Raw genomic sequence first — 7,597 nt, 5'->3', positions numbered from 1 at the left:
CCACGCAAAAAGAATCACCTCTGCTTTTTAGTATGTAACTGTGTAGATAATGGAATCTTGAATTCCTTCGTTATGAATAACTAAATTAAATGTAAAAATTAATTTAGAATTTTATGATTTAAACAGTAAAATTTGTAGAAATGCGTAGGTGTTTATTCCAAAATGATATTTTTTTGTTAAATGGTTTATAATATTGATAACTAATCTATGGTACCTATGATATGAGTAATAGTATTTTGCAATTTTTTATATATGTAAAGTTTCCTTATTTACGAGTGTTTTCTCTGGTAAACACTTTTTGATTCTCTCACCCTCCCAGCTTCCCTAAAACCAGCTACCACCCTGACCAAAAATGATCAGGAGTATTGACAATGATACACTTTTCTATTTAATTTCAGAATGGAGAAAACCCCTTTAAAGTCTACCCCATTTTGAGATCATTTAATAAACATGAAAAGAAATATTGATGAAAAAATGGAAATATTAGAAAAAGGTCTTTAGCCTTCCTTAAGTATTTGTTTCTGTTCGTATAAAGTCATGTACAAGGAGTTATTTATGTCAATTTAAAAATAAGTTTTGCTGTAAATATACACTAAATCATGTTATTTATAAATTTAATGCAGCATGCTTAAAAAAACTGTTATTATATACTCTATATTTTAGACTGTTGATGTAAAAACAGTTTAACATCCCTTTTTACTGTAAAAAAACGAAAAATGCGGAAAATAATTTCATCTTTTTCTTTTCTTGTTAATCTGGCGCAATAGATGTCACTGGTAGTATCGCATCGAATTTCCCGTTGAATTTTAAACGTAAATAACAATTTAATATTATGTAGTTATTACCAATGGTTAATTCTACAACAATGTCAAGAGTCTTTTGAGAATAACTGTGACATTATTAACAATTTTTGATTGCTTTTCATTAATTTTCCAGTTTTCCATTTTCCGGTAGAGTATCGGCAACCGTGCATTCTCATGTGTTCACTACATTGCCGAACAGTGGGGTGGAAAATAAGGTTTTAGGTGTTACACGTACAACAAAAATTAAATAAACACGTAGTTAGTTCTATTTTACATGAAAAAATATGCTTTTGATTACGATAGTTAGGGCTTGATAAGAAAGTTTTTATTTTTAATATCATAAACTTAGAAAACAGTTTCTATTGTTAACTAAATTTTCAGATAAATACAAAAACAGAATAACTATTAAAACAATTATAAAATGGAAACGAAGACAAACATTTTTGTTGCGTTTGCATTTGCTGCAATAATCTTGTGAAATAAAACAAGTCATAAAACAACGGAAGGTTCAACAGGTGTCATCCGAAGTCACTGACATCGCTCGATAAAAAATATATTAAGCACAAAAGCATTAAAAATAGTTTATTTTTGGCGATTTTTGACTTTGAATTGACCAAAAAAATATGTATGTTAAAAGATCAATGCACCTAAAAGGATAAAAAAATAAGTTTATGGACAAAATTTGTTTCAATTATTTTAGTAAATTACTGAAGAAATCAATTTATGTAAATATTAGTCTGTTTGGGAAAATGTTGAGCTTTAGGTTGAGGTTCTTTATGATCCTTATTGTATTTTAATACATATGTATATTCATCGGTTCTTAATAGTAAAGTGAACATTTTTGTAAGTAGACTTAAGAAACTGATCAGGTAGTTTCTAATTAATCATTTCATGAGATGCTGGCGTAGGTGCAAAAACATGGGACATTGAGAAGTTTTCATTTCCGTCATTTGATTCATTGCTCATGCACCGGAGTAATTTGAATACAATACGAGAGCGATTAAGTTCAAATCGGCGGCGATTATCTTTGGTCGTCGTTGGGGAGAACATTTTACAGAAGCATGTCTCGTACTTATGTAAACAACGTAGAAAGTGACCAGCAATCAGTTTGAACGAATGTAGGCCAGTAAATAAGGAAAACGTTGGTAGACGGCTTGGCATTATTTAGCCCTTAAGGCAAAATCATTATCACTTTTTTCTTTCTCTCTGAAGACACCTACTTTTAGTTTTAACCCAGTTTTTCTATTTCCACGGCCAACATAACGATGATGTATTTGTAGTGAGCAATGGAATATACCAAAAACATTTAATATCTACAAAAAGTTAGGTTTTCACGATTGGAATTATCTGAACAATGCTTCATATTGTTCCTCCATCGGTGAGAATAGCTATTGTGCTTGGCATCCTCAGAGAATACAGCGAGGCCATAAAGTCGGTTTGCTACGGTTTTAATTAGACTGATCCAATGCTAGACAATGCATTAATAGTATATTAGAACGTACAGCAGAGTAGGTAGGTCCTACCAGAAGGACTTAAACCCGCCAATATATGTCGTTCTGGGGACCAATTTCCAAATTGGGATACGCTTCAACTGTTATCGTTGTTTGTATTAGGTCGAAATTAGTGGCCAAAACAGAAACGCGTTGGTCAATGCATATCATTTTTGCAACTTACTTCACTTTATTTTTGACTGTTTCATTCCCACCAGTTACTAATGTTGGTGCATCTGAACTGAGTCGAAGGTTCGGACGGAAGATCCCCTTCGTTCTCCTTTTGGAAGTTGTGGGAATGGGTTAGACGGTGCTTGGTCTGAGAAAGATGAGATTGATGAAATGGAAACAGAATAGAGTGAAAGATTTTATCTGTTCTGCTCCGTATGATCAAAGAAAATCACAGAAATCCATGGCAGATAAACTCAGAATCGAACTGGTATCCACCCAAATGCTAAGCAATGGTCTAGGCGGTACCTCTCGGTATTTTTGCTACTAAATCATGGGAGATTGCAAGCATTGCCAGATTTTAAGGAGGAGGAGACGATTAATTAGAAGAAATCGCTGATTTTCGACATTTAGGGAGTCAGATAATTCAGGATGGAGAGAACGTTAGAGATATAATACATGGTATAGCGTAGGATCGGGTTGCTTTTAACAACACGAAATCACTTTTGTACTTGAGATGGTTTTTCGTCTGAAACGTGGATGGAGGGCGAGGGGAAAAGAAAAGATTAGAAGCGTTTAAGTTGTTGTGTTACTGGAGAATGCTGAAAACATCGTGGATAAGACAAGGTTCAAATGAAAGGGGAAGATAACAGAGAGAGTTATGGATATCAATGAAAAATGGTGGGACACCTTCTTAGAGATAAAGGGATAGTTAGAAACATAAATACTACAAGCAGAAACAAGAATCAGGAGAGGTTGAGGTAGACCTAGACCAGATTACTGTTCGCAAATAGTTAAAGATGTAGGTTTCTCTAGTTTTTGAGATGTACGAAGATTGGCTTAAGATAGGAGTTAAGTGGTGGTGGGTGTCTAACCAGACTCCAGACTGAAGACCTTATCATAATAAAGAAAAGTACGAACTAAGGAATTTTGTATAGATACTTACCGCTCATCTTAATTTTACATGGTATTAACAAGATACGTGTTTCTTTATTAAAAAGTAATTTCGGATATTTTCAAAATCTTTTGAGTGATGCAACAATCCGAAGGAAGTGTTTCTTCTATTGTGTCATTGTCTGATTAAAACCCGGAAGTTGAAAAATATCGAAAGTTGCATATAACGGACATACTTACGCGTGGGTGGTGATATTGCATTCGACTCTTTTCATAATAATTATTTTGCTTTCACCCACATTGCAGAAGGATTAAATGACAAAATGACAACGTGCAATATTATATCAAGTCGGAAATAAAAGTGTTATTGCTGCAGCAACATCAAAGCTGTCACAGGAAAGAGAAAAATAAAATCGGAGATAATCGTCTTTACAAGCGGTCTTACAATTCACTAATCGAAAGCAAGTATTGTTGTTACGTCAAATGTTTCTCTTAACGATTATTTTAATGCGACACCCTTTACGTAAGCCTCCATAAACCCTTTTATTGCACTTTTATGACATGAAAATGGAATGGGAAGAAATAAGTATTGACTTACTTCAGAAACGTAATCTTATTATGTATGACCTGGTGACTTAAGTATTTGTCTGTAAAACGTGTCTTGAATGAAACCAATTACTGATCAAATTAAACAAAAATTATGTATGTGTAAATAAAAATTAAAAACTAAAAGAAAATAAATAGGTAAATCATATTTTGGAACTAAAATTATATCAGAACGTTTATTTTAAGTTAAAATGCTGCATCATTGATTCAATTAAGTAAGTTGATACCTCAATTAAGGCCTAACGCATGAAATATTTACTTCATTAGCAACAAAAAACCACCAGATGGCGATATAGGTACTGACTCTGTGTCTCTCCTTGGATTTTATAACATGATATGTTTAGGGATGTGTGAAAATTATCCATTTAAAACTTAAATATGCATTAAAATATTTACATTTAAAAAATTTCGTACAAAAGAACTGGAGAAAAAGGACACTTCGGTGGAAATTATTATCAAAAAGTACTTACACAAGTAACTGATATGAAATTCAGTCTAATTGTATATTTTATTAACTTCTCCGGTGCGGAACTCATTAAAAAAATTTTTATCACTGTTTGGGGGCCCAAAATCATTATTACGATTTAAACTTTCGACAGTGCAAAGTTTTTGACTAGATCGAAATAGCTGAAACGTTTAATAATGTTTTGAAGTGAATTTAAAACTGTATTGAAAAATTAGTAAAGGCTTTCGTGAGTAGGTGAATTGATGCTGTCCTAAAGGTCGTGATCGATTGGATTTATTTTCTAACGTTTCGCTAGCTCGAGTGGTAATCTTCTTCAGAGATCATTCCATTTTCGATGCTGGATTTAGACATGGAAAGACTTCTGAAGAAGCTCACCACTTATACTGGTGAAACGTTAGAAAGCAACTCCAACACACGACGACCTTTAGACTTGAATCAAAACAACACCAATTTACTATCTCTAAATTCTAAAATCCCAAAAAGTTCTTTCAATATTTGTATGGAGATGAAATAATTAACAATAATAACGTACACAGTAGTGAAAGGAAATAAAAATCAGATTTGCAAAAGTCTCAAACACTTTATGTACCTTTTTACCACCACAGTGGATTTTTAAAAATCCAAAGAGAATTCTTTGCTCTAACTCCAAATAACACCAGTTCAAAACCATAAGTATGGTTTCAAGACATTCTCAGGCAAATTATAATTTTCTATATTTTATTATTAGATGATTTAGTTGTCTGGCAGTCATTTAAATCGTTTCAAATATGCCTGCATCTACATGTAATGCGCACAGTTTCACCTCCAATTAACCTTTTCCTTGGGATGTAATAACATATGAACATATATGAATGAAGTAGAAATTATTACATCAACACCTGGTGAAATTGTTATATACATGCCTGGGTACCTACAGACTGACCTGGTGTGGTACTTATTACGAACAATTATTTACTTGCACGTTAGAAGTGAACGCATAAATTATTGCAACAAAAAATGAAAAATTGAACGGTCATTTTCTTGTACAAGTGAAGACTTTTCCATTTAAAACTCATCAAAATTACACATACTGTTATAATAGCCTGCACATTGTAGTACTTAGATGTATGTACTATTACGACGTATTATGTAAGTGCTTACAAGTACCTATGTACATGCCCAGATGTATGTAATTGTTCATGCATTCGTGAGATCTTAATCCATCCTGTTACAATCAGTTGAAATCCTTATGAATCCTGTTCACACTTTTTTCTTCACAAATTCCCACAAAAGGTCAACAGAACTATACATTTAACGAGCGGATTTAACATAATAATCATTGTTTATCAGAGATGTGATATATTGGAAATGCACAATACAAACTGTGCTGTATTGTTGAATAAAACACTCTGTATACATTGGCGTATACCAAGAATTTATACCAATTAAGGTTCAGTTAGCTTCTAATAAAAAATATGTTTGGTAACAACCGTTTTAACATAAATACGATATTATTCGATAAAAATATAAAATATGTCCCTGGGTATCAATAAATTTCTTCTGCTTTGGAAGATTTTAACAACCAATAATAAATGCCCCTTTTATATCGAATGTATGGAATCACTTAACAGTTACTTAATATAGAGGAAATTTACATATCGCCTTCTTTATTTAATTTATTCGGAATAAAAGTTTCTTTGAGATAAGATCTGTTTCCAGGCATGCTAATGGTTTGTTTATTATTAAACACGCCTAAATAATAGCAGTGATTAATTGTGAATAGCTTTGCGAAGGAAAATACACGTAATTTATAGTGTTTTGTAGCAGAATTTCGGAAAATTTACCAACAGCATCCCAAACAAATATCTACATAAGCAGTTGTTTTTGTTTAAGATAAATAAATCATATTTCTTTCCAGAAAAGAGTCAGTTAAATCAACCTTCCTACGTTTGTTATTTAATTAAAGATGCCTAGCCTCTGCATCGAATATAAAATTTTCCTTGCTAATAAAAGTGCGTTTTCACTTCATGATGCAACAACGGCGATGTACAGAAAGTATATGGGGACCTGTTTGGGCTTTTGCAACGTGATTTAAAAATGCATAATACTCCAACAATGGTAAATTGCAATATTCCATTATATAATAGGTACATGCTTTGAACAACAGCTAAATAATTGGTGTTAAGTTAATAATTTTCTGTAGAACAGGAGTTAAGAGGAGCAGATTTAATTTATATTAGATTATTGTTCACAACTCGAAAATCAAAATTGTCTCTAATATTTACTAAACATATTTTGGACTTGGAAAATACCACAAATGGCGCGGTAAACGCCATCTGTAGTACGATGCTACATTTTAGGATTAGGTACGTATGCTCTAACAAGGTCCATTTAAATATATGGATATTTACTAGCTGAAACGAATCCCGGCGTAGCTAACCTCAACGTGATAGACACGTTACCATAATCGAATAAAATAATTCGAAGTAGTCTGTATTCTGTCGAAACTGCCAGACGCGGATCGCGATTTCGATCTTTTTGGATCTCATCAGCGCATCGCAGGCAGTTCCGATAGAATACAGACCAACTTTTACCTATTCGTTTCAGCAAGTAGATATCCATATATTTAAATGGACCTTGTTGGAGCATACCTAATCCTAAAATGTAGTATCGTATTACAGATGGCGTTTACCGCGCCATTTGTGGTATTTTCTAAAACGCGCTATTAAGACAGCAGGTACAAGTTGGTCTGTGTTCTGTCGGAGCTGCCTGCAACGCGCTGATGAGATCCAAAAAGATCGAAATCGCGATCCGCGTCTGACAGTTTCGACAGAATACAGACCACTTCGAATTATTTTATATTTTGGACTTGTTTGGGATTTAATTAAAAAGGATTTAAGACACCCTCCATGTGCGAGGTGGAGCGTCTGTTCCCTCTCCACTTTAGTCCACAACTGGATTTCTGTCTTTGTCATTTTGTAGTTTTCTTCAAAGATAAGTGCAGTGTTGAAGTTAATCTAGATGATCTAAGACGTTCTTTGTCATAATTTAAATATTAACATAGTAAAGATAAATTCAATTGTTTAGTTGTGTATACAAATGCTTAGTGCACTTATGTTTTATGAAGCATTTGTATAAATTTTGAACAGAACACACCAACCAGCACAGTCATCAGAAATTGAACAGAAGGA

This window comes from Agrilus planipennis, unplaced genomic scaffold, assembly GCF_000699045.2.
Source record: "Agrilus planipennis isolate EAB-ADULT unplaced genomic scaffold, Apla_2.0 scaffold20, whole genome shotgun sequence".
NCBI lineage: Eukaryota > Metazoa > Arthropoda > Insecta > Coleoptera > Buprestidae > Agrilus > Agrilus planipennis.
The sequence above is the reverse complement of the archived record's forward strand: the minus strand, read 5'-3'. Positions refer to the sequence as shown.